Here is a 23,928-nt window from a genome sequence, read left to right as displayed (position 1 = left end):
CTGTGAATTTCTCAAAAACTTAGCAGCGAGGTAAAATGGCATTAAAATACCATAAACACTGACATCTCTAATGTACTTTTATGTACATTTATAAAGATTTAATGGTATATAATGAAGAAAACTAAACATAGTAAGAGTTTAAATGTTTATACAGAGTACATCAGAATGTCAGGTGCTTATTTAATTGCTATTGCAGCCAATTTCCTTGCCCCTCAAGGCTCATTAGTCAGTCATCTAATCATTCCATACAATAACGCACCCTCTGTTTCCGTCTTGCGCCCAGGAATATATCTTCGTCTGCATTTCCAACAGTGTCGTCCTTCAGCTGCAACCTTTCTGAGGGTTTTTGACTGGTTGCCAGTGTTACTGTCTGTTCCACACGGAGGTGGATTTCCCCAACATCCGTTAATTCCATTCTACCATATACTTAGCCATCTGGACAACACGGCAATATGAAAAGACTGCTGTTTCATGAAAAATCTGCATGGCTGTGCAAGCAACTAGTTTGTTACATCTGTTCACCTTACATTTTTGCAAAGATGCCAGTACGAAATTATGGATTAACACTGTGCCTTCCAACCACAAAAATCACACTATGCCCTTGCAGTTAGAACAGTTCGAAAGGAAGCAATATTCAGGGGAGATGGAAAAGCAAGGCGGTAACTTTTGGAGTACCTGTATAGCACGAAGCTGCGCGTAAAGCTCCACCTGCAATTCATAACAACTGTTCCAGTGAAACTGAGGTACTGCAATAAAACTCTCTGGAAAGCACGCTGGCAAGAGACCATGCCAAATCAATAAATAAAATTCAGGGCAATATAAAATGTGGTACTGCTTTTGTAGAGAAAGTATGTTTAAATACTAGCGTAAATTGGATGAATTAGAAAGCTTCCTGTTAAGAAACTAAACATATGTATTTACACACAAATTACATACACATACATATGTACTAAAAAAGGGGGAAATTATAATTTGGTTCCTTACATAAATAGTTGACATTTATAAAATGTAACCCAGGAAGCAAATTATATTTTCAAAGCTGAGTTTCAATTCAGTTAACCAGCTGATTGAGAATCTTTTCCTGCCTAGTTTCCAAAGAAACTGATGACCCGGTGATGTGTCACTCGAGGAAAATAAGAGAAAAGAAATGCTTTGCTGTTTGGTTTGTTTTAGATGCCAACAAAAGTTTGTGTGTAATTACCATAAACACTCAATAGCTGAACACTGAAGAACTGTTTTGCAAAGAGACAGCTGTCCAACTAACAAAACACTACCAAGAATATCTATTTCTTCTTTTGGGGGAAGGGGGAGGACAGGATGGGACAAGAAGTCACCCAGGCCATGCTCTGCAGTCTACTGACCGCCGCAGGTACCCCCGCTGCTTCGGGCCGCTCTGCAGGGCTCCGTACGCACAGCGAGCAGCAACTGGCAACGCATTTAAGATTTTACTGAATTTCCCTTCTCAGTTCTGGAGGAGAGAAGAAATAAGGACAACAGGAGCACTGCAGGTAATCTTCCTGCAGATATAGAATTTCTGAGAAATGTAATTTTGGATTAAGAAAACAGCACCAAACTCTTTCCACAACGGAGCAACAGCTAGTCTGAACTATTTTGAAATAATTATGATACAAAATTAAAAGCTTCCCAGTACAGACTATTAAGTGATGAAATTTGGAGTAATTCTCTCTAAGGTTTATTCTTAAATCATGATAGCGTGCTAATGCAACTTTCCAAGGAAACTTGAGCTGCAGACAGGTGAAGCAAATTGCTGCTAATCCCTTTGTATCCTCCTGCTGAAAGATACCACGAAAGTGCTCCTGAAAGGGTAAAAATACCACAGGAAAGAAAGCTGATGATTCAAATTTAGGATTATATTAACTTTGTAAGAACACCATTTACGCAGCACAGGAAGAATCTAGCTATCTGAGAAGGCTGAAAGGCACAAGGGAAGAGCTTATTCCAAACCCTCGACTTAACATATAAAGCACGTATCTCAACACCAAAATCAGCTTTTTGTTTTCACTGCCCCCTAGAGACATCTTTGCTCATTTTTTGGTCCAATACTCTGAAGAACATACCTAATCTTGTTTCAAATCCTAGAGGTTACAGTTGAAGAGAGAAGAAAAAAAAAAAAAAAAAAAAAAGAAGTATTTTGAAAATCCGTCTCCTCTCACGGGGGCTCACGCTACCGTCTGCGGCTCACAAAGTGCAAATCCGCCCGTTCTGAGCGGCACCCGTGCAACGCGCAAACCCGACCATCGCCTGCTGCCAGGCCCCGAGGACACGCTGGCTCGTTCGCAGTTCAGCATCCTACCTGCTCAGCAACGCAAAACGCTGCTTTTTGCTAATACATATTTCAGTTCCAGGTCAGCTTCCTGACTTCCAAGGCTTTATATACTGGCTCTTAATTCACGGCTCTCGCCACAGGCGGGACCACACGCAACAGCTGAACACCACTGCAGCCTTCTGCTTGCTGGCTAACACAGGTCCTGGTAAAGCTCCTGCAAAACTGAACCTTCACAGAAGCTGCCACCAGAAAAAAAAAACAACAAAAAACAGCCAGCTGCCCTGCTACAGCTAGATGTAAAACAACTGCTTGACCCTGCCTTACCTATTAACTTACGATAAACAGCTGAATATCTAAAGGTAAAGCAAGAGAATAAAACCATTTTTCTGCTTTTGGTCCCAGGGAGAGAATGTAGCCAAATACTGCAGTAACGAGGCCCATATGATTACACAGATGACTTGTTTTAATTAAGCAAGTTACTATCACTTTTAAGAGTCTCCGTATAAATGCCATGCAAAATATTTCTCGTGATAGCTGAGACAGTCACAACCCTGATAAAATAAACTCTGAATGAGAGCGCCATATAGTCTACTCCGTAATTCTACAACTTCTATCCAATAGATCAGAATGATGCTACTAAAATATTTAAAAGCCTTTCATCTCTCATGTTTTTCTCACTGGTATTAAGAGTGAATCATTGTAATACCAACAGCAGCTGAAAATAGTTCTTGCAAATTTTTTATATATATGTAGAACATACTATATTAACAACTTGGACAAAATAAGTTTGTCTCAGGATGAAGTACCTTTACATTTGGACAGCTGAGCGGCTCCTGCAGCCTCTGTGGATATTCTTTCCATTAATGAATCAATCAACTTGCAAATTACTGACTCAGAGATAACCAATGCTTTGAACAGGGTACGATGCCACTAAGGAATTACTGAGCTCAACGGAATAGGCTTGTTGACTGTGCTTTTCTGGCATGAACGAACCTCAGTTATACTGCCCCAGCTCCAGAAGGTTTATTTGTTTCCATCTTGCTAGGCAAGATCACTGTCCTTGCAACACCATTTCATCAGGGCTCCGTGCTCCCAATCTTGAGTTTGTTTTTCCTCTTAAGGGAATCCCTCCATGGGTATATACTTTTTCTTATATATATTAGCCTTACAAAGGACATTTTTCTCATCTGGAAAATGAAGCTTTTTTTGTCTGTTTTTAAAACAAATGAGGACAGAGCCTCAAGAACTAATTCAGCAAGTAAGAGAAATTTACTGAGGACAGTGAAGAGCCTTACATACAAAGCTTAAAATACTTAATAGCACTGTCCATAGAAAAACACAGAATTTGCCAACAGCTATGTAAGAAATCATCCTTTATTCCCCACTACAATACCTGGAGTAAAATAAAGCCACGAACGCTATGTGCCATCAATTTTTTTTTTCAAACTAGTAGCTGCTTACAAACATCCCTGCAGGTGTTCAACAATTTAAAATTAAATCTCTCATTAAAAACTGTGCCTCATTTGCAGCTAGACTGAATATATCTGAAATCTGTTCCTGGGATGAAGCAAACCAATCAGCAAATCAAAGTTTACTGCTTTGCTCACAGGGAGGAGAGCCCTATTTCTGAGGAAAACAGGAATACAGCATGCCTGAGCAGGAGCCTCCCAATACAACATAGCACCTAAACGATCAGGAGATAAAACAAAGATTGTTCTCTTCTATGCTGTGTTGCTAACAGGGCATCCCAAATACAAGTCCATCCTTAATTTTGGTATTTACATTTCAAAAACTATTTCCAACATCACCTATTTAGGTCTCCATCCTCTCTGTGTGTCTAAATGTCATTGTTGTATATGTTGTCTTGAAACCATTAGAAACAGGAATAGGAATCAGAGTAAAAATGTGAATTTGCATTTCAACAGACAGCAAATAGCCCTGAATATTATTGCAGAAGCTCTAACAACGACACTTCTTCCAAAACCATTTGGTACTTCAAATGAAGTATACACCAACCTGAATTAAAGATCCATTCATTACAAATCTTTTTTATGGACAATTAATGGTAATTCCTGATCAGAGGACTACTGCAAAATCCACTCTGAGTTAGTGAAACGGAAGAGAGAGGAGCTGCCCGATGACAAGCACTGAGGTCCACGGCCTCTTTCAGCATTCTCCTCCGTCTTTGTGACTCGCTCGTCACTGACCCTCCCTCGTGTCCCCAAGCAACGGTACCAGCTGCCACTAGAGAAACAGCAGGGATGCACAGTGGGGCATTTTCTTCATCTTGGTGGTGAACAGCAGAACCAGCCACAGGCCTGGTGGGGCAGTGGTATTACTATTGGTATTTCCTTCGCATGAGTTTTTCTAATTAGATCACTACCTATCCTCTTGCCAGAAACGCTTTGGGTTTTATGTCTTTTTCAAGCAAGGGTAACCTTATCTGTCTTTTATACCTTGTGGTCATTCCATGGGCTGTATGCAAGCAACTCGGACATGAGGACTATGCTGACTGCAATTCGTGCAAAGACTCCCAGCGATGGAGAGCTCACAGGGAGGGTGAGTCACACCACCCTGCGTGCGCAGCCTTGATTTCTCCTGTATGGGAAAGAGTGGGAGTGAAGCTTTGCTTTTCTGAACTGTTTCTATAGCATTCACTTTGGGGTCTTCTCATCAGGAATTCTATGAATTCTATTCGGAACAAATAGAAGGATTTAAACACAAGCATAAATTTGCATCTGCACTCAGGAAGAATATAGTCTTCATTAGCCTAGAACCTGCAATTTGAAAATCTGAGTTTCTATTACTTGCTAGTGCTGCCAAATCATCTGTGATTAGGATGCAACTTCATTCATGCCACAGCATTCAGAGCTTGCTGTTACTGATTATCTTGATGGTCTTTTCTTTTGGGGTCAAATCCGTTGAATATGCAGTGAACATCTGGGCTTTTAGCAGAATGACAACGCATGCAGCAGCTGAGCAGGAGCTGCACAGTTGAACACACAGACCACTTAAGCGCTGCTTAGCTGGTGGGGCAGTGGCAACACTTTTGCAGACATTGTTATTTCCCAGGTGAGGAAAAAAATGTATTGGACACTCAAAATTTGGAGGACAGGGAAAGGTAATTTAGCTATTAGTAGACAGAGAACTTAGGGTCTCACAGACAGCTTTAGGTGAGATCATGAGAGATCCATATAAAGCCTAGTTGGTTGCTTCCCTATTCCCTGCGCAACTTGAGAGAGGGGTGTCACAGCACCAGATGGGAAAGGAGGAGGAGGAGGGAAGAGAGCAGAGGCGACAAATAACACGCCTGGCATTCTGGAAAGCCTTGCTAAAGGAAACTGCCAATTTAAAACGTCTTTACCTTAAAAGTTGTGCTGAAATTCGATGTTAAAACTGAATTACAATCAGATGCTTCACTGCTAGAACAGTTTATAATCCCAGTGCTATTCTGAGGACTCCATAATAGTTCTCCATATATGAAATAATGTAGTTTAGCAAGAACACATTAAGGATTCCAAGTCGTCTCCCAAATCACCTTATACTGAAGGTGGCTTCATGGATTTTATAAATAGTTTTTTAAACTAGCATTTTTCTAACTCTTCAGCTAGAAATATCTGGAAATACAGTTTGCCAGGCTTTCAGCATCCATCTCTCATGGTACAGCAGCAGGGCTGCTTCTGCCAGGCACTAGAAGTATGACCTCCGCAAATGCTTCCTGTGGAGTTATCACTTCTGTCTTCCTATTATAGATCACCTTTACAGCATTTTGTTTTACCTCTATCAGGAGCAGCCCATTTTTCATTTCCTTCAGAAAGAGAAATGTATCTTGGGGTGCCTTCCTCTTTTAGATTCTTTTATTCTCTTCACCAATTACCATATTAGATGACTACTTTCCAATAAGTTACCTGCCAATTTTCATCAAGGCACCTGCCACTCTTTGCACTGCACTTCCACTGTACAATCTTTTTGCCGTTCGACATGGCAAGCCTCCTAATGAACACAGTCAAAGTGACATTCTTTGCTTTTTGGGAAGTTTTTCATACTATTCTTGCAGGAAAGCACACGAGCTGTATATATTATATTCCAGCATACAGAGATCGGATGACACGAGCAAACCCTTCTGTGATTTTCTTTCAATGAACACTCTACTTCAAAAAGCCTTTCCCAGAAATGTGTTCAGTGGATTGTGAAAAATGTCATAAACAAATTGCAATAAAACAAACCTACATGGATTTGAGGGTCCAAGTTAGTTAGGGTCCTTGTATCTTTTCAAGGGTGTGGAAAATATCACAGCAAATCTCTGGATAGTTTCATGGGCCTTTTCCAAAGCTACCATGAGCCAAAATTAACAAAGTGATGCCATTAGAACTACTATATATTGCAAAAAAAGTTAAACTTGCATGATTTTTCCTAAGTTTTTGTATTAGAGTTGACTATATCCATCCAGACTTCTATATACTTCCAGCATGTTTTCAAATGCTTTATAGTTCATTTTAGAATTTAGATTTACATAAAATACTAAGTTTTAAGGAATGCAAGTGCACAGCAACAGTAGCCATCTCTCTGGAAATTTGAAGGCTCAAGACCATTTGGAAGCTACAGCCACCACCCTTATCTCCAGTCACCTTATTTCATCTCATACCAACAGCTGGGGTCGTAAAGCACGCCCTTGTATAAGCCCTATAAAGTGTTAGTCCATGATCTAGAACAGAACACCTTCCTCCCTTACTGAAGCGCAAACAAACAATTAGAGGACTTTTAAATACTTGCAAGAAAATGAAAATCAACTCAAAACAGTCTTTGACAGCTGCACTCTATTAACTAAGAGCTTATCTGAAACACAAAGTATTTTCAGAAACTATACATCCTTTATAGTATCATTTTCTTGTTAATCTCTTTCACAAAGCACAAACTTCTAGGAAAGTTTGTTTTAATCCAATTAAAGTTGTATTCCAAGAAAAAGAAATCTATAAATAAAAGTTCTAAAAGATTTAAAATCAGTCTAAATACATAACTGACTGAAATGAATTTCAAGATTTATTGTGTTACTTGCTCACCATCTTGATAGCAAGTTCACATTTTCAAACATTTATGCATGAAGTACAGGGACAAAATGAGCAATTGTGAGTCATTTGTCTGTTCTCAACTTACGTATGTCAACATGCAGATTGAATGAAAAAGCTTTGCAAGCCACATGTAAATGCTCACATTTGAAATTGGGATCCATATGTCTATATTAGCATAAGAAAGACAGCTCCCTTAACTTGCTTCCCTATTTGTAAAGTCTATATCTTCATAAAAAAAGTCTGTATGCAACAAAACCTAAGTAGTAGTAAAAATCTTTCAGGTCAATCATTAATTTCAGTGAATCAGGGTTTTTTTAAACTATTGTTAAGTATGTTAAAGCAGGATGGAGACTCTATCCGGTTTTGCTAACCTTAGTCCAAGGTGAAATACATTGTCAGCCACATAAAGAGATAATTTACATATATATTTTGCAGGTTTTAAAGAGGCATACTTAGGAGATTGTTTACAAGAGTTAATTAGGAGAAAGCGTTTATATTACCATCTAAGAAAATAGTCCAAACAATACATGATACTGCTTGGCGCTTCTTATTTTTAAAGCAATTGAGGAAAATTTATTTTTTGCTTTCTATTTGCACTTAAGGGGGAGGGGGAAAGAGAGAAGATAAATTTCCAACCTTTCCACAAGCAGAACTTCAAATATCTACATTTTCCCAACTAAAATGACAACAGCACTATAATTTTCTAACCTCTTCCATATAGCACCAGGCATGAAAGGCAAACCCCTGATTTGATTATGTTAGTATACCTTGTAAAAAAATTGCTTAGAATGCATTTTAGACATGCCGCTTTACAGGGTTTTGGGTGTCTATCAGTATCTCTATAAATAGAGTTGGAGCAAATGCATAATAAAAACACTATTTGTAAACAAAAAGCCTTTTTTTTTCCAGAGCTACAACCCCAGTAATGCCACACATTCTTTACTCTAGAGATGTGTCTTTCTTACCTGTCTTGCGTGCCTCTATTCTGATTTGCATGATCTGAAAACCATGCAGCTTGAGATGAGAAGAAACAAGGAACAAATCATAAATAGATCTTGCATGTAAAACAACCTCTTAAAGATGACAGAGCTTGAAAAGAGAAGAAAGGAAACTGGGTTGCAGAAGGAGAAAATGTAAAGTGAATTTCTGCTTGGAAATGTATTCAGAAATCCTGAAACGACAGCTACAGCATCTTATGCCTGCAGGTTTGCAAAGCCACTAGGCTAAACTCTACCTTAGCTCCCTACCGGAAGCCTAAGCAAGCGCCCCTTTGTCTTCACACATGGTCCATCTCTCCTCCGCAAATTTCTACCAGATCCAGGCATGAAGTCGTGCAGGTAACCTAAGCTGTAAATTCTGGTTTTACCCTCCTGGTGGTGGGGGCAGGAAAGCTGGATTCCAAATCATCAGAATGAGTCTGCAGGGCTTATTTCCACTTTACGTTAGGAAAAGCTGAAGTGTTCTCTTTGAGGTGCAGAATGTCCTTCGTGAAAGCCACAGGGACCAACACAGGGAGAAAACCCCCCCAAGGGCTTGAGCTGGCGCTTGGGTGGCCCCTCGCCGTCACCAGCGGCGCAGCCTGGATGAGCCACGAGGCGCCGCAGGTTTCCTCCGCGGGGCTGCGGCTCCGTCGCTTCAGCCAGAGCTCACGGGAGCATCCTCCGGCCGCCCGGCCAAGCACGGCCTGGGGACCTGCCCTTCACGTCAAGCCACTGCTTGAAAAACCGCGCTCAGTCTAACATGGTAAGGACTCCACACTTGACGCATCCTTTCCTGCTAGATGGCATCAGCTCACACTTTGAGAGGAGACCTCGTCTAAACAGTGACAAAATAAAATAATATCTGGATCAGATATGTGCCGTATTTTCAAAATCTCTCAGGAAATCTATCATAAAAAAGTTTTAAAGAGAAAAAAACCGTTCAATTAGAAACCACCACGGTGCTACACTATCAATAACACCTCCCCGTTTAGCAAAGCCTTTTAAGCTGCGCTCTCAGGACGTGCTTCATGCAGCCGGGTGAGCAGCTACACGCAACAGTGACAGGGTGTACGTGGATGCTGTGCCAAACCAAATCTAGAAAACAGAAAGAAAACCCCTCTTTTAAGTAAGATACTTGAATTAGACCTGCATTAAGACAGTGTTACGGCACTTATTAATACCTCCCCTATTATTTAATTCAAGGAAAAACATTGTTTAAAAACAAAAGGGCTATATTGCAAGAACATACTGACATCTGCTGGCATTCTATAAACGCATTTTTCAAGAAGATCAGGATTTAATGCACTCAACGTTTTTTTATTATCTAATGCCAAAATCAATTGGCGCTGCTTAACAAATTAATATTGCCCATATCTGAACATGACAAATGAAAACAGTATTCTCCACTTCCAAATTTTAAAATGGGCATGACTTTCTGTAGGTGAACAGTCTACACAAATAAATATACTTCTCTTCAATATTTGATCTCTAAAATACCACAGGAAATTATTTTTGCTTAATCCACATAAAAACGCTGTTATAGGGCAGACAATTTACATTCAAATAGTTATTTCCCTAATTTCCTTGCCAACAAAAGGCCAGTATTTCCAATTTACTATCCAAGGATATAACTAGAGCCATCACTCAGGCAAAACTCACAATGGTAAGTATTGTTTCACAGCAGCAGCTAACAAATTAAATGAACAGATTTTATTTGCATTAGCACCATGATGAGAAGATACATGTATACGCAGCATACTAAGCATCTAGAAGACCACCTACTGAAAATAGTACCTAAAATACACTGAACAAGATCCGTTTTCTGTGTAAATTGATACAGTTATTTTGATAACCAGCTCAGAATATAGTCTACAGGACTGGATAGATTTCAAGCCCATATGAAAAAGTCAAAAATTCTAGTTAATGGGTAGAGTTCCTAGAGCAGCTGCATCTTGCATCTTTGTGAATATGGAATATTCTTTATATCTTCATGCACTTCTAAATTTACTACTTCAAAAGTGTGCCATATATTCATTTAACACTTGCAGTGGAAATCACAGCTAAAAGTTGCCTCCCTCATGTGTGCTATAATGCAAAGTTATGGTTGATAATTCACACGCAAATTAGAAGAAATTCAAAATTATGGTCTACAAGAAGCCAACAACTCAGATGTATTGCACATACTAAAGGTATAAACTTAGTATTAGACACAATGATAAAAAGCATTAAATATGAACAACCGTCAAGCTGTGCTTCACAGAAACCATAAATACCTTCCTTAATTTTCTACCATTTCCAAATCAACTGTCAGGTACAAAGTCATTTCCTTTTATCAGTTCACTATCTGTATAAATACCATTGAACAGAGGTCTAATCATGTGAAAACACCAAATTCACCTTTCTAAACCATTATTTGTACGTAGTTTTTACTGTATGTACTAACCAGCATCTGTATTTCTTAGGCTAGGAATACTAGAAAAACTGACGGTAATTTTTAAACATGAAAAAATCCATAGGTGTCTTCCTTGCAAAGGCACCACCAACGCGGTGGAAGGCCCAACGCCACGGCCGCACGCTTGCTTGCGCTACCCCCAGCATCCGCACGCGCATGGGTAACCCCGACGCGACGCGCGCCCTGGCAGACATTGTCCCATTCCCACGTTCAACCATTGCACGAAATGCATGCGGCACCTTGCGGAGAGGGAACTCCTTCTCGCTTTCCCTGTCTCCAGCCTTCACCAGCACGGTACCACCGTCCTACCGTGAGGCCTTTCTTACTGTTTTAGCAGCTTGTCCGGCAGGGACCCCACATGCTGAAACCTCGAGCTGCAATAGCACCGCATTATCACGTTCATTTGGCATTCCCTTTCAATTTCCTCGTTTGAGACAGTTTTATTAAATTATTTAAACTTCTTACATATTAAACATCTGCAGAAAAAATTATTAAAAAAAAAGAGGGAAATAATGCATTACCCTAAAATCCTCCTACTCTCTGAAATGCGATTCCAGGTTCTTAAAATCCGCAGATGACCACAGCCAGTGTTTCAGCAGAGCCGGAGGAGGAGGCACAGCCTCTGGAGCTCCCCCATGCCAGTCTCGGCCTGAAGGACCCCTCTATTGCCCTCCCCAAGCCAACGCCGCTGCCGCGCTCATTGCATAAACATCAGGCCCTCAGAAGAGCTTTTCTCTAGGCAACGTAGACGGCTCAACGACACGCGACGATATTTAAGGGTGGAGCTCCACTACGACCTGCTCTGACGTGCATGGCCAAAGCAACCGCGCTGCTGCAAGGCCCGGGAGGAACCGAGGAGCCCGACCGAAACAGGACTGCAGACACACCTGCCGGCTTGTGCTTCGCTGTCATCATCTATGCTATTTCCCATTAATTGAAATGGGAGAAGATCTGTCGCTGCTTTGGCTGTCTCTAGCGCTAACCAGAGCCCGCTCTGGAGACGACGAGGCCAAGCTAAATGGTATTTTACATAGTGAAATAAAGCAACTGTAATATGCGGCGTTAGTACAACGTAAATCAGCATGTTATCTTTCTGGCAGTGTGGAAAACATGTTGGCTAAGGATGCGTTTATTAAAGGACAACCATACTGTAACCCTAGTATCTACTACCGGCACAGGCGTAGCACCTGATTTAAACCCTTTTTGAGGAATAATGAAGCCAGTTTACTGCTGAAACAATTTACCTCAACTGTAATGAAGACTCGTGCACTTACACGACTGCAAAGGCATTCATTTACAGGTACAGCATAACCCGGCCACAGCAACGCACAGACACCGCCGGTGCAAACAGGCTGACTTTGGCCAACAAGAGTCAGAAATAGTAAGAAAGGAAAAATTTACCACTCAGCTCACTTGCTCTCAATCTCTACTCCACTCGCACGCGTTACTTTCTCGCAGTTAGCACTACCATGCGCCACGAAAGCTCCTAACACCACTACGGCAAGCACTCGGTGAATCATCACTTAAATCTAGTTTGTTATTTAATCAGTAACTCCTTAGCAACTTGGAAGATATTCCCACTTGAGAAAACTAAAAAAAACCCCAAACTATCTTTCCACATTACAAATTATAACATCAGATCCATTTCTGCTGCTTCTTCTACAATCAATGGCAAAATATTTAACAGCTTCAAGGGGAGAGCAACTGTTTTACTATCTGTCAAAAGAATATAAATACCTTAGAAGTTTAGATTTATTTGCATTTTATTCTACTACTTTTTTAACATGGCAAACAGGAAGAGCTACTCTTAAGCCATACCTTCTAAAAAGAAAAAAAATGAGATTGTTACTTTAACATCACAGACCTCCTCCCTTTCCTTCATTCTGCCCCCTTGCAAAGCTTTGACACAGAGAAGCATTAAACTGGCTACGAAATATGTTTATTAGGGTTTGCATCTGTTCTAAGACGTTTATAAAGTAACACAGTATTAAGAGCGACTCATACCCGGTTACTGCTCCTTTATTCAGCGTGAGCGCAGTGCACAGCGGGGCTGGGCCGAAGCCCCCGGCGCCTGGGCCGCTACGGACTGCTCACAGGGTGGCTTTTACCTGTTTCGCTGCTACTACCGACAACTACGCAGAAAGTGGCCCAAGAAAGTGGTCAAGGAGGCTCCAAAAGCCAAATCAGCCCGGATAAGCCTGAAATACAACTGTGCCGACTTCCTACCCCGGCTGCCTGCTCTTTACTCTGCACTACATTGAAAACTCCAGCTTTTGGCCTCAGAAACCGGTCAGAAGCGCTAGGTGGTTAGAGGAGGGGATGCAAAAGCCTTGGTGCCGTACGTATCGCGTCGGTGCTCTGCATGCATGCACCGTTGCAGTGACACACAGACAAGCAATTTGCTATTATAGATTGCAAAATAAAAGAAGACTCAAGAAATTCTTCTATTACCATTCCCCCACAACCACTTACAGTCCAAGCAAGAGCAGAAGGGCTAAGGAATACGCAGGCGTTTACTGCGGCTGTACGAGAGCAGAAGCCCCCGGGCGTCCTGGGCATCGGAGAGGCACCGATGCCCCTTCCGAAAGCGGGATTTGGCTGCGCGAGCCAAACTGCTGATGCAGTGCCCTCCACCGTTTACCCCCGACCGGAAAAGTACTGACGGAGCCCGAGAAACACCCGCCCGCCCGAGCCGGCCCGCAGCCCCCGGGGACGTGGCAGCCGCGCGCGGGCACCGGCCGCCCCCGCGGTGTCCACCACGGGCGGACCGAGGAACGCGCCGGGACGAGGGCGGCGCGCGCCGCCTCCAGAGCGCCCTGCGTTTTCAGAGCCAGAGCGCCTTCACCCCTCGAAATTATGCCCCACGCAACCCCTCCTCTCCTGCCCACGCTAAACAGCGGTTTTGGCATAGCTACACAGCCCTAATACCAGCAAAAATAAAACTGTTAACCGCTACTTTACCCCAGTAGTTCCAGAGTCAACAGAGAAGAAAAACTAGGAAAATCAGGGCTGGCAACGTGCCACATTCAGGGAATACGTGTCCTCCAGTGGCTGCCATGATATGGATGCAAAAATCCAATGTTTTCTTTTAAAAGTGGAGAAAACTCTACTAGATACCAACGGAGAGCATAACAATATATGGCAGTGTAACACCGCTGCTATTCTTTAAAAGAACAAAAAACCCCTTGAACTGACCAGGAAAGCCTTGCATTTCTACTGATCGTAGCAAGCAAAAGCAACGTGCGCCCACAGCAGTAACGTGATTGAATTTCATAAGAGAACTCTTAGCATAAGAATGCAATACCGAAAAGTGCCAAAGCAGAAATTATCTGACTTTTGGAAAAAATGGAACAACAGTATGGGCTCCTGGAACAGAAAAGATGGACAGTTCTTACCATAATAAGACATTTTTATGATTGAAACATGTCTAATTATTTAACTATTAGTTTCTGTTTTATTGTATGCTTTCATTCTCTTACTGTGTACCATGTATTACTGCTAAGTTACATACTTTGTATAAAATCTAGAAGCAAATTGTGTCTTCCTACATTTGATCGCTTTTAAATATTTTTGAAAAGAATTAAAAACAGCAACAATTAAATTGGTTATTTTGGCTAAAGACAGGGTTTTTGCTTGGTATTAGGGTATTATGTTCTCACCATACTTCCCAGTCACCTCCAAGAAATCCCTACAGTCCTGCAGGACTTGTTATACCACAGTAGCAGAAGTTTATTGTAATATACATCTGGATACATTATAGCAAAAAGCTATCAAAAAGGTAGTTAGAACAGTAGTTAGAATATATTTAAAATATTTAGGTTCCTACATAGGTGAGTTTGTGAATAATGAAATTTCTAAGAACACTTGAAATTTCTATGAACACTTGAGTCCTTTTAAAAATCTTCTCACATTCCGACATACGCACCTTAAGAAACATGGATCTCTCGCTACAATGAAGCAAAAGTTGGAGCTAATTCAAGAACAAATATACAATCACAAGGACCGAAAAGAACGCAGACAGAGAACCCCAAGTTGACCAAGTTAAAGAGAAAGCCAGTATGAAGTGTTATCACCAAAGGCAGTTTTACACACTTACGCTGCAGTAAAACAGCATTTGCTGAATACGAAGATATGCTCAAAGTGATCGAAGAGGACAAACTCCCTGACTGCGTGATTCTGCCTGAACCAGCACGTCCCAACGAGTGCTCATCAGTCAGATGGTTTATGGGAAATTACAGTTCACAGAACGAGGAATGAAAGATCCTACTGGTACCAAAGCCTACCAATTTTACAGCATTTTACGGTGGGATGAGTAAAAGATGGTTTCAGTATCAAAGCACATTTGATTTTGGAGCAAGGCTTATATAAAGCAAAAGGTCCTGTTGGAGTACTGTACCCCAAAGTGCTCTTCGCATTAGGCTGCTAGGTAAGCCCTCAAGTTGCTCTGTATCACAACTGGGCTTATTGTTGATTTATCCCACAGCAGCATAAAATACTTAAAAATCAGCTATAGTCAGAGATTTGGTGCTGAACCAAAATAACAGCAACACTGCAAAACAAACAATGAAAGAAAAATTTGTTAAAAAAAAAAAAAAAAGCTCAGGGTAGGTAGCTGGGATTGGAACACAATAAATAACGGAATAACCCATATTTAAGTGAAAGATGTTCACAATGAAGCAAGTGTGCAAAACATGCAACATGGACAATTTTGGTATTTGGCAAGAGTTCAATACTCATAATGACCAGGGGAAACCCAATCAGTCCCCTGGGGAGGCAGCTGCAGACTAACCTGTTATCACGATGGCAACAGAAAAGGTCATCATGAAGTGGAGGAGCCATTTGGAGACTGTCCTAAATTAAGGAGTGGAAAAGGGGGTCTAATATCACGGCAGGATCTGGAGGATAGTTCGATCCATTAATCTCCCTGCTGGGTAACTCTAGGGGGCTCGATTCAAACTGCACTCTGGGACTTGCTTAGCATTTATATTGTTCCAGACTTAAAACTGGTATCACCATGTGGCAGATGGCATTTTTGGTAGCGCATCTTTGAAGCCTACGGAAAGGACGTTTAAGTAACTACTCACTCACAAACCAAGGGGAATGGTTGTAGTGGAATGAGAGCTTTTTCCCCCTAGAACTTCACAGTAGAGTTTCATTGCCACAGAAGATAATATTTCATCAATTTTTTTCCTGTGGCACTGCTAAACTTTTGGTGCCAAATCAAAGACAACGACTCAGCAGCACGACTTGAAACTGATGCCTCCGTGTCCTTTCTTACCAGAGAGGCTAGACCACAGGTTCTGGGATCAAGGCATAGATCCAGCTGCATCTCAGTGCAGCCAGCCACTAAGTGCTACAGAATTCCATAGATCTGAAGATGGAAGATTATTCTGAAATCAGTGTTTTATACTGCGTTCTGTATTTCATAAGGAGACTGTCTGCAAGCTCTGCATTTACCATTGAACTCATTTGCTCAACAAAATATCGGTGTAATGTTGCAGAATCTTTGCTTCGGTAACGATTGGCAACAGATTTATCATAAGAAGTGTTTAGTTTGCTACGCACAGTGATTATTATGCAATATTTTTAATTGGCACTTCGCAAGAAACAACTCATAACATGTTTGGGCCACGACTAAATCAAAAACCCATACTTGTGAGAAAAATGGATGTTTTTGCCAGGGCAGACGGAAAGGTTCTGGTTCTGTCAAAGACTATCGAGCCGTCTTCCTAGGCCACTGCCATTCAACGTTGTCTACTTTTCTCTCCCCAGACTGTAAAATGTTAATCCTCTACAACCTATGGTGAAAAGTCAGATATCTAAGACCTATATGATAAAACACAGAATTCAAAAGATAAAAGCAGAAACTCAAGAACTGACTATCCAGAGGAAAAGTCATATCTATTCATCAGCCAGGCTACCTTGTGCAACAAAATTGTCCTTCTGCAATGGACAGGCAGATAAAAGATACATTTTTTTCAAGACAAGAGATTATTACACCCCGTCTTCCATGCAGACCCAGTGATCTGGGAGCTCCTCGCAGTTCCCGACGGCTAAGGAAGAATTTCAAGTTCTGCTACCGAGGAGGAAACTCCATTGCATATTGTCACATTTTGCAAGACAATACTGCTAAATACGTAACTTTTCTCTGCATGTTGCTTCACATTTGTAAGCTACAGACTCTTAAAGGGTGAAGAAGCCACGAGAAACCCAGGAGATAGATTACAGAGCAATCAAGGAGGCTCAACGCACCCAACTGCAACTGCACTGGGCCTTCCTCCCACCAGGGCACTGCAGACAGCTTCGCCAGCCTTTCATCGCACGCGATCAGGAAGCTCATTTCAACACAACAAGTCTTCCGTCCTGTTATTTTTAACACAAGCACAGCTGTCCAGTAAGACTAGAATTTTTTTTTTCCCCATCTGCAGACTTCCCTGCAATTACTTAACTACTACAATGGTTTGATTTGAAACACTAGCACTTCCTCCTCAAAACTTGCTCCTATATTTTCTCCCCACATTTTCACATATTCACACCTTCAAACCAAACATTTAGAGCTGTAATTTTCTGCCTCCGGTTTGAGGTTTCACAGGAATAACTGTAAGTTTTCAAGCTGGTTTCTTATGGTTCTTATCATACCACATTTGCTCACGTCTAATAGGAGACAGAGGTCAGAAGCAGTAACGTTCCTGAAAAGCTGTGGAACTGGCAAACAATTAGAAGAGCAAGATCCTACACGTGTGTACACCAAGAAAAACACTTCTGCGTATATTCACACTTCATTAGAAACTAAAGAATCCAACAGAAAGGTGATTAATAAATGCCCAAAGGTGAAGGAAAAGTTTTAATCACAGCTAGCACCCTCATAGACTCAGGAAAAAAAAAAAAAACAATAAACTACAAAACATAGCGGGAAGCCAGGAATCACTAACTCCGGTTCTCACCACTGCTTGTTTAATGATGAGAAACTTAAAAATAACAATCGTTTGAAACATAGTCTAGACTGTTTCCCTAAAACTCCTTATACTGGAATTGTAACTTCTTCTTCCTGTACCCTAACGTAGAGTGTCTTGCTGCTTGGTCAGGAGTTGTACACCAGAAGGTCACTACAAAGCGCATCATAAATTGAAAAAAAATTTGCATCTTTTAACACTGATCTCTTACTGTTTCTTCTGCCCCCATAGTCAGCATTATGCCATCTATCTTTTTAAAAGTGCTTTAGTTTTGCATTTTTGCCCTCTAACACAACCCAAAATTTGCAGCTCAACCTGCAGTAACAACATCTCTTCCTACTTGAAGGGGAGGGGTAATTACTTTAACGGATATGAGTTTGCTTGGTTATTTTTGTTAAATCTTCCTGACTGACTGCAGCCTCCCACCCAAGCACTCGAGGAGCGATACAGTGTTTCCCACCCTAGACAATTATCTTAATTTTAAGGGACTGTATTGCATAGCGAGGCACTAATGCATCTGTCAATCTAAATGCACATATTCACCCAGTTCCTGTTGGGTATTAACTGCAATTCCACCTTGCTATTTGGAAACACAGGATTTTAGAACTGCATCCGAACTTGCCAAGTGTTTTGTTTTTTAACCGGCTTTGAGAAAATTATCAAAAACCTTTAGATTGTTACTTTGTGTACATGTTTAATAGCAGAGAATTTTCAAAGAACTTGAACATTTGTGCACAGCACACACTTCCAAAATTCGTAGCAGTTTCTCTCCCTGTTAAAGAGCCAAATAATTAATACTTTATAAAATACTTCAGAAACTACCATGCATTTCTGAATATCCATTAGAAACTCCACTTATAAAAATTCATGCTTCTAGACAGGTTCTCTTCAAAGCACAACCTGCAGAGCAGAAGAGCAGAGACCTTAAACAACATCTACTTGGCAAAAATTTAAATTTTGAAGCATGACAAGCATATTTTTGGCATTTGATGTTGCTGATACCCAATTGTGTCCATACTGTGAACTAAATGCAACCATTTCCGTGTGCCCTCCACACTGTTTACACGTGCTTCAGTACTTCTGCTATATGCCACTGCGAAATCCCAGCATCCCAAAAGTGCTTTCGTCTGTCAAATACAATTTCTTCTCAGATTATATTCATTATTCAGCACATCAACTTAAAAGACACAAATAAAATTATCTTACTTACAATAAGTTGTAATTTTATGCATACTAAAATTTAGCAAAATAATAAGCTTATCAATGGAAAGTGTAATAAATACCAATAGAGAACTTCATAACCAGTTCCTGTTTAATCATAAATCATACATTCAGAATAGGTGATAAAACCAGCATCTACTAGTAGTATATTCAAGAATAGAGAACATGAAGCTTCAGAGATGACATTACCCTTTCAAGAAGAAAGATTTGCATTGGAAAAATAATGATGGGTACTGACAAACTCCAGTTTAATTATTTAAATATTATTATTTAATTTAAAAAATTAAACAACTCAAAAAGCACAACTGAAGAATTAGAATTAAAAACAGAAAGCAACAAGACTTCTCATTAGTTCCTTGGGAAAAGATCCTCAGACATAGGATCTTTCTGCTCTCAAGAAATATTAAGGTTCTTATCTGCTCAAATTCTGCATGAGCAAGTCAACAACAGATTTGCTATTGATTTCCATAATTTCATAGTCAAGATCACAGACAGTCATGCCACCTAACGCCCCTCCCCTGTTTGCTACGCTCTTAAGCACTGTTCATGTACTTGTTTCCTATCTCTTCACTTTTATTCATGTACTCCCTTTACATAAGGGCATGAGGCAAGAATATCTCCAGTCTCCTACACAAAGTCAGAAATATCTACCAAAATGATGGTAGATATATACTGAGTTCTGCCAGATATACAAAATAAATACAGTTAAAAGGAACATTTTTTTCAGCTGTTATATTACTTTCAGGTTGTAGTAATATAATATACTCAATCTTAATTAAAGAAGTAATTAACCTTTTTCAGAGCAATACCGAATGTATCTGTTCAAGGTACCCTGCCTTCCATAACTGTAAATAGCGCATCTTCTCATGGCCACGGCTAAGAGTGATATAATGCTGCTGTTTAGATTTAAAGTTCAGATATCCCATTTCACAGCTACAGCATGATGAATTAGTGATGGTGAATTATTTAATTCAGCTGTAGGTCTCTTGTGTCCTGCATTTGGATGGCTCAGCTTCTCCCAGTACGAATGAATACTGAGCAACTCTTTCGGTCTTAAATAGTTTCCCTGCCTGCGCAGAGTGGGAACAAGAATGCTATTTCCATTAGATCCCTTTTAAAAACAATTTTGATACGTGATTCATGAAGATGTTTATGACTAATTTTTGCTTATTAATGTCTCAGTTCTGGCCACAAGTGGTATTTTCACCTCTATCACAGTATTAAGCTACACACAACTTCAGTAAACTTTGGGGGGGAAATGCCACGTGCAGAGGCTCAAGTTACTAGATGGGAAAAGAAGCATCGACAGACACAGCTGGTTACGCGTTAACCAGCCATTCTTAATTCACATGCTGAAGCAGGGAGTGGCTTCATATAAAGAAAAAAAAACCCCGCACACATTCACAACATACAATACTGCCCCATTCCCAGCCTCCGACTACAACATCACACTACTGCGAGGATTTTCCATACGGCTTGTGGATGCTGCATGCGGATCGCTGGCTAACGGAGAAGCAGCACCCACGCCAGCAGAGCGGTCCCCTGCGCTGCCACAGCCTGCGGACACCCGCAACACCTCCTGGGGTGCACACGTGCCTTTTCGGTCAGGTTAGAGATCTCCTGGCAACAACCGGGAAATTTTATTGCAACTTTATTGCAACTGATTATAACTAAGTCTTGATAAACAGCATTAGAACAGCACTGGAAGTAAGTAATGCTGAATACAAACTGCAAACATGTCAATGCTACACCGCACAAAGTACCTCATGTGTACCTATAACGATCACTTTAAAGATGCTTTATTAAAAAAAAAAAAAACACAGTTCATCTACAGAGTTCAAACTGCACATCCACTCATTTCATGTTTCATTAGCACCAATTTTATGATCTCACCTAAACCTAAAAGTACCAAAACCTAAGACAAATGGATAAATAGTCTTCTACCATTTTTCTACTACACTTCAAAAAAAAATAAAAAAGAAAGAAAGAAAAAGAAAAACACCCCAACATTTACAAATGTTTGCGATACAAATGCCCATGCCAAACGTTTTTGCTGCACTGTCACTAATCTCCAGGGACCACAAAGAAGTGGGGAGCGGCAGGCAAAAGCCCATTCCTGAAGCCCGACGCTGCCCACATGCCCGCGGCACCGGGCAGCTGCGGCAGGAGGCACAGCAGCCCCTCCGGAGAAGGACAAAACCCCCCGAAATGCTGAAAGAGGGACAGCACTAGGCAGAGCAGAGGGAGAGACAGGCTGGAGGGAACAAGGCAAGAATGAAGTAAGAGCACATACGAATAAGAAAAACAAGATGAAGAAAAAAAAAGTATCAAAAGCAGAAAGGCAAATACAAGGGAGAATGAAAGAGTATACGAACATCCACCAGGGATGACACAGGTGCAGCTGATCCTGCCCGGGGCAGAGTCCCTCCGGCCCAGCTGCTCCATGTTTAGCTCCGGGGGGCTGCGCAGGGCAGCAGCTCGGGGAGGAAGGGGGAACCTCGGGAACACCGGTACTGGCGGCCACGGCCTAAGGACACAACATGCACCCTCCCATGCAGCAAGTCAGCGGTGGACGTTAGTACGAGATTAAATATGCCTCAAGCATGTAATGTAACTATAATAATTCACAGTGCTGGGAACTGGATCTCGTAATCCTACATGTGCACTCAAATTTTATACTGGAAGTATATCACATTATGCATCCAAAAATTCACAGCCCTGCTCTCTTCTTTGACACCTGACTCCTGCCAGTATTTCTGTCATTTAAGGATACTCTTTTATGAAACCAAAAAAGCATCCTCATCACCTCAAGGACACCAAGTACTGCAATTACAAGAACTATAAAAGTCATCAACATACTGTGAATTTTCTTCATTACATTTGTCAGCTATATTAACGATAATCAGTTACGTACTAATAGAAAAAAGAAATATAGTCTTCATTTCAGGAAATACCGAATCCTTTGTCTAATGTATTTACCAGAAGACTAAACTGTAAATGAAACTTAAATAGCCAAGCCTTTAAAGCCAGTATGAGATACTTGTTTCAGCTAGATTACTATCTAGATTTAGACTATAATCACAAATGCTACATAAAAATTGTTCCCCAAAAACTCTGTAACTACAAATCATTCTAGTAAAGGGAGATAAGTTAATAAATGCCATAGCTTAAGCCATTCTAAATTGCTTACTATAATTCTAATGACTGGAGCATGTGATACAAAGTACTTTTTTTAAAGAACTAAAGTGGCCTATTGAGAACATACATTGAAAACTCACTTTTTCCCCCGACCACCCTTCCCAATATGTGTTTCATTGAGGAGCTATGATTATTTGGTCTATAAAACAGAATTCTTGGATTACAAAAAGATGACTAACTTTTTAGATTGTAAAAATACCATCATAAGATAAAAACTTTCATTTTAATTTCACTATGTTTCCCCTTTGCAAATATCAGTCTTCACCACAGAATGCAAAACCTTGCTTCTGCTTTTAAATCCCGTCCATACGATTGCTTTGACACTTCTAAACAGCAACTGGAGCATTTAATACCTTTCCTCAAGCAGCGTTAAGCCTAGAGAGGGAAGCGAGGAAGGGACGTTACGGTCTCGGGACACCGTCTTCTAGTCGGTTACATTTTATGACTCAATTTACCTCGGAAGGAGCCGAGTTTCACTTAAAGCGGAAAAACAATCATGAGGGAACCGCTCGGGGCCGCCCGTGGGAACGCGGCGCGCCACGTTCCCGCGCCGCGCGGAGCCGCCGCAGCGCCCCGACCCGACCCGACCCGCCCGAGCGGCGGCGCGGGCTCCGCGGCCGCGGTGCCAGGCGCGGGGCTGCGCGGGGCGCGGCGCCCGGCCCGCCGCCGCTTCGCGGAAGCGCGCGCACACACACACACACACACAGAGGCAACGCAGGTGTTTTTCCCCGAGTGAAGCGGGCGGGAGACGGCGCGACGCCGACCGCCCCCAAAGCGGGGCAATACTGACGACTTACGGGCACGGAGTTTTCCAGGAGCCAAACAGCGGCACTCTTTTAGCCCGCAACTCCTCGGAAACCCGCCTAGCCATCTTCCTCGCTCTTCCTCCTCTCCTGAGCCACCTCCCGCGTCAGCGCTTCCTCCCCGACACCTTCCGCGGGCGCCGGCGGAGGCGCAGCTCCCCGCAGCCGCTGCGCCGCGCTCGCCCCGCGCAGCGCAGCGCCAACCCGCTGCGCGCCGGCCGCGCCCCGCGCTGCCCCCGGCGCCGGCCCCTGCGCCGCCGCGCTGCCCCCGGCGCCGGCCCCTGCGCCGCCGCCCGAAACTTTGGCGCGGCGGCCGCGGGCCCCCGCGCACCGCCCGCCGGCGGGACGCCCCGCGCCGGGCACTCACCATGCAGAGCCGGGCGGAGCAGGGCGGCCGCGGCGCCGGGCTCGCGAGTGGCGGCGGGACGCGGGCGGCCGCCGCCGCAGCCCCTTCCCGCGGGCAGCGCCGCCGCGCTCACCGCCGCATGCCGCGGCCGCCGCCCGCCTCTGCCCCGGGAGCCGCTCGCCCACCGGCAGCGGGGCGCCGAGCCCGCCCGTCCGCGGGGCGGCGGCGAGCCGGGGCGCCGCGGCGGGAGGCGGCGGCTTCGCGGCCGGCCGCGGCGGCGGGACCGTGCCGCGGCGGGAGGCGCTGCGCGGCTGCGGGCGGAGGCGCGGGCGCTGCGCGGCGAAGCGGCTTCGGGGCGGCAGGAGGTGACCTTCACGGGCGGCGGGCGGCGGCGAGACGCGGCGGCGCGGAGCCCCCGCTGCGCCGGGCGGGGAGCGGGTCTCGGCGGCGGCACCGGCAGCGGCACCGGCAGCGGCACCGGCACGCCCGCGCCCGGGATTGGCGGCCGCGCGGCGGCGCCCGGCTCCCCGCGGGCCCCGCTCCGCCGCCCCCCGCCCCCCGCCGCGCATCACCTGCGGCCGCGCATCACCTGCGGCGGCGGAGCCGGGCGGGGGGGGCG

Source organism: Apteryx mantelli, chromosome 16 (genome assembly GCF_036417845.1).
Source record: "Apteryx mantelli isolate bAptMan1 chromosome 16, bAptMan1.hap1, whole genome shotgun sequence".
Lineage (NCBI taxonomy): Eukaryota > Metazoa > Chordata > Aves > Apterygiformes > Apterygidae > Apteryx > Apteryx mantelli.
The sequence above is the reverse complement of the archived record's forward strand: the minus strand, read 5'-3'. Positions refer to the sequence as shown.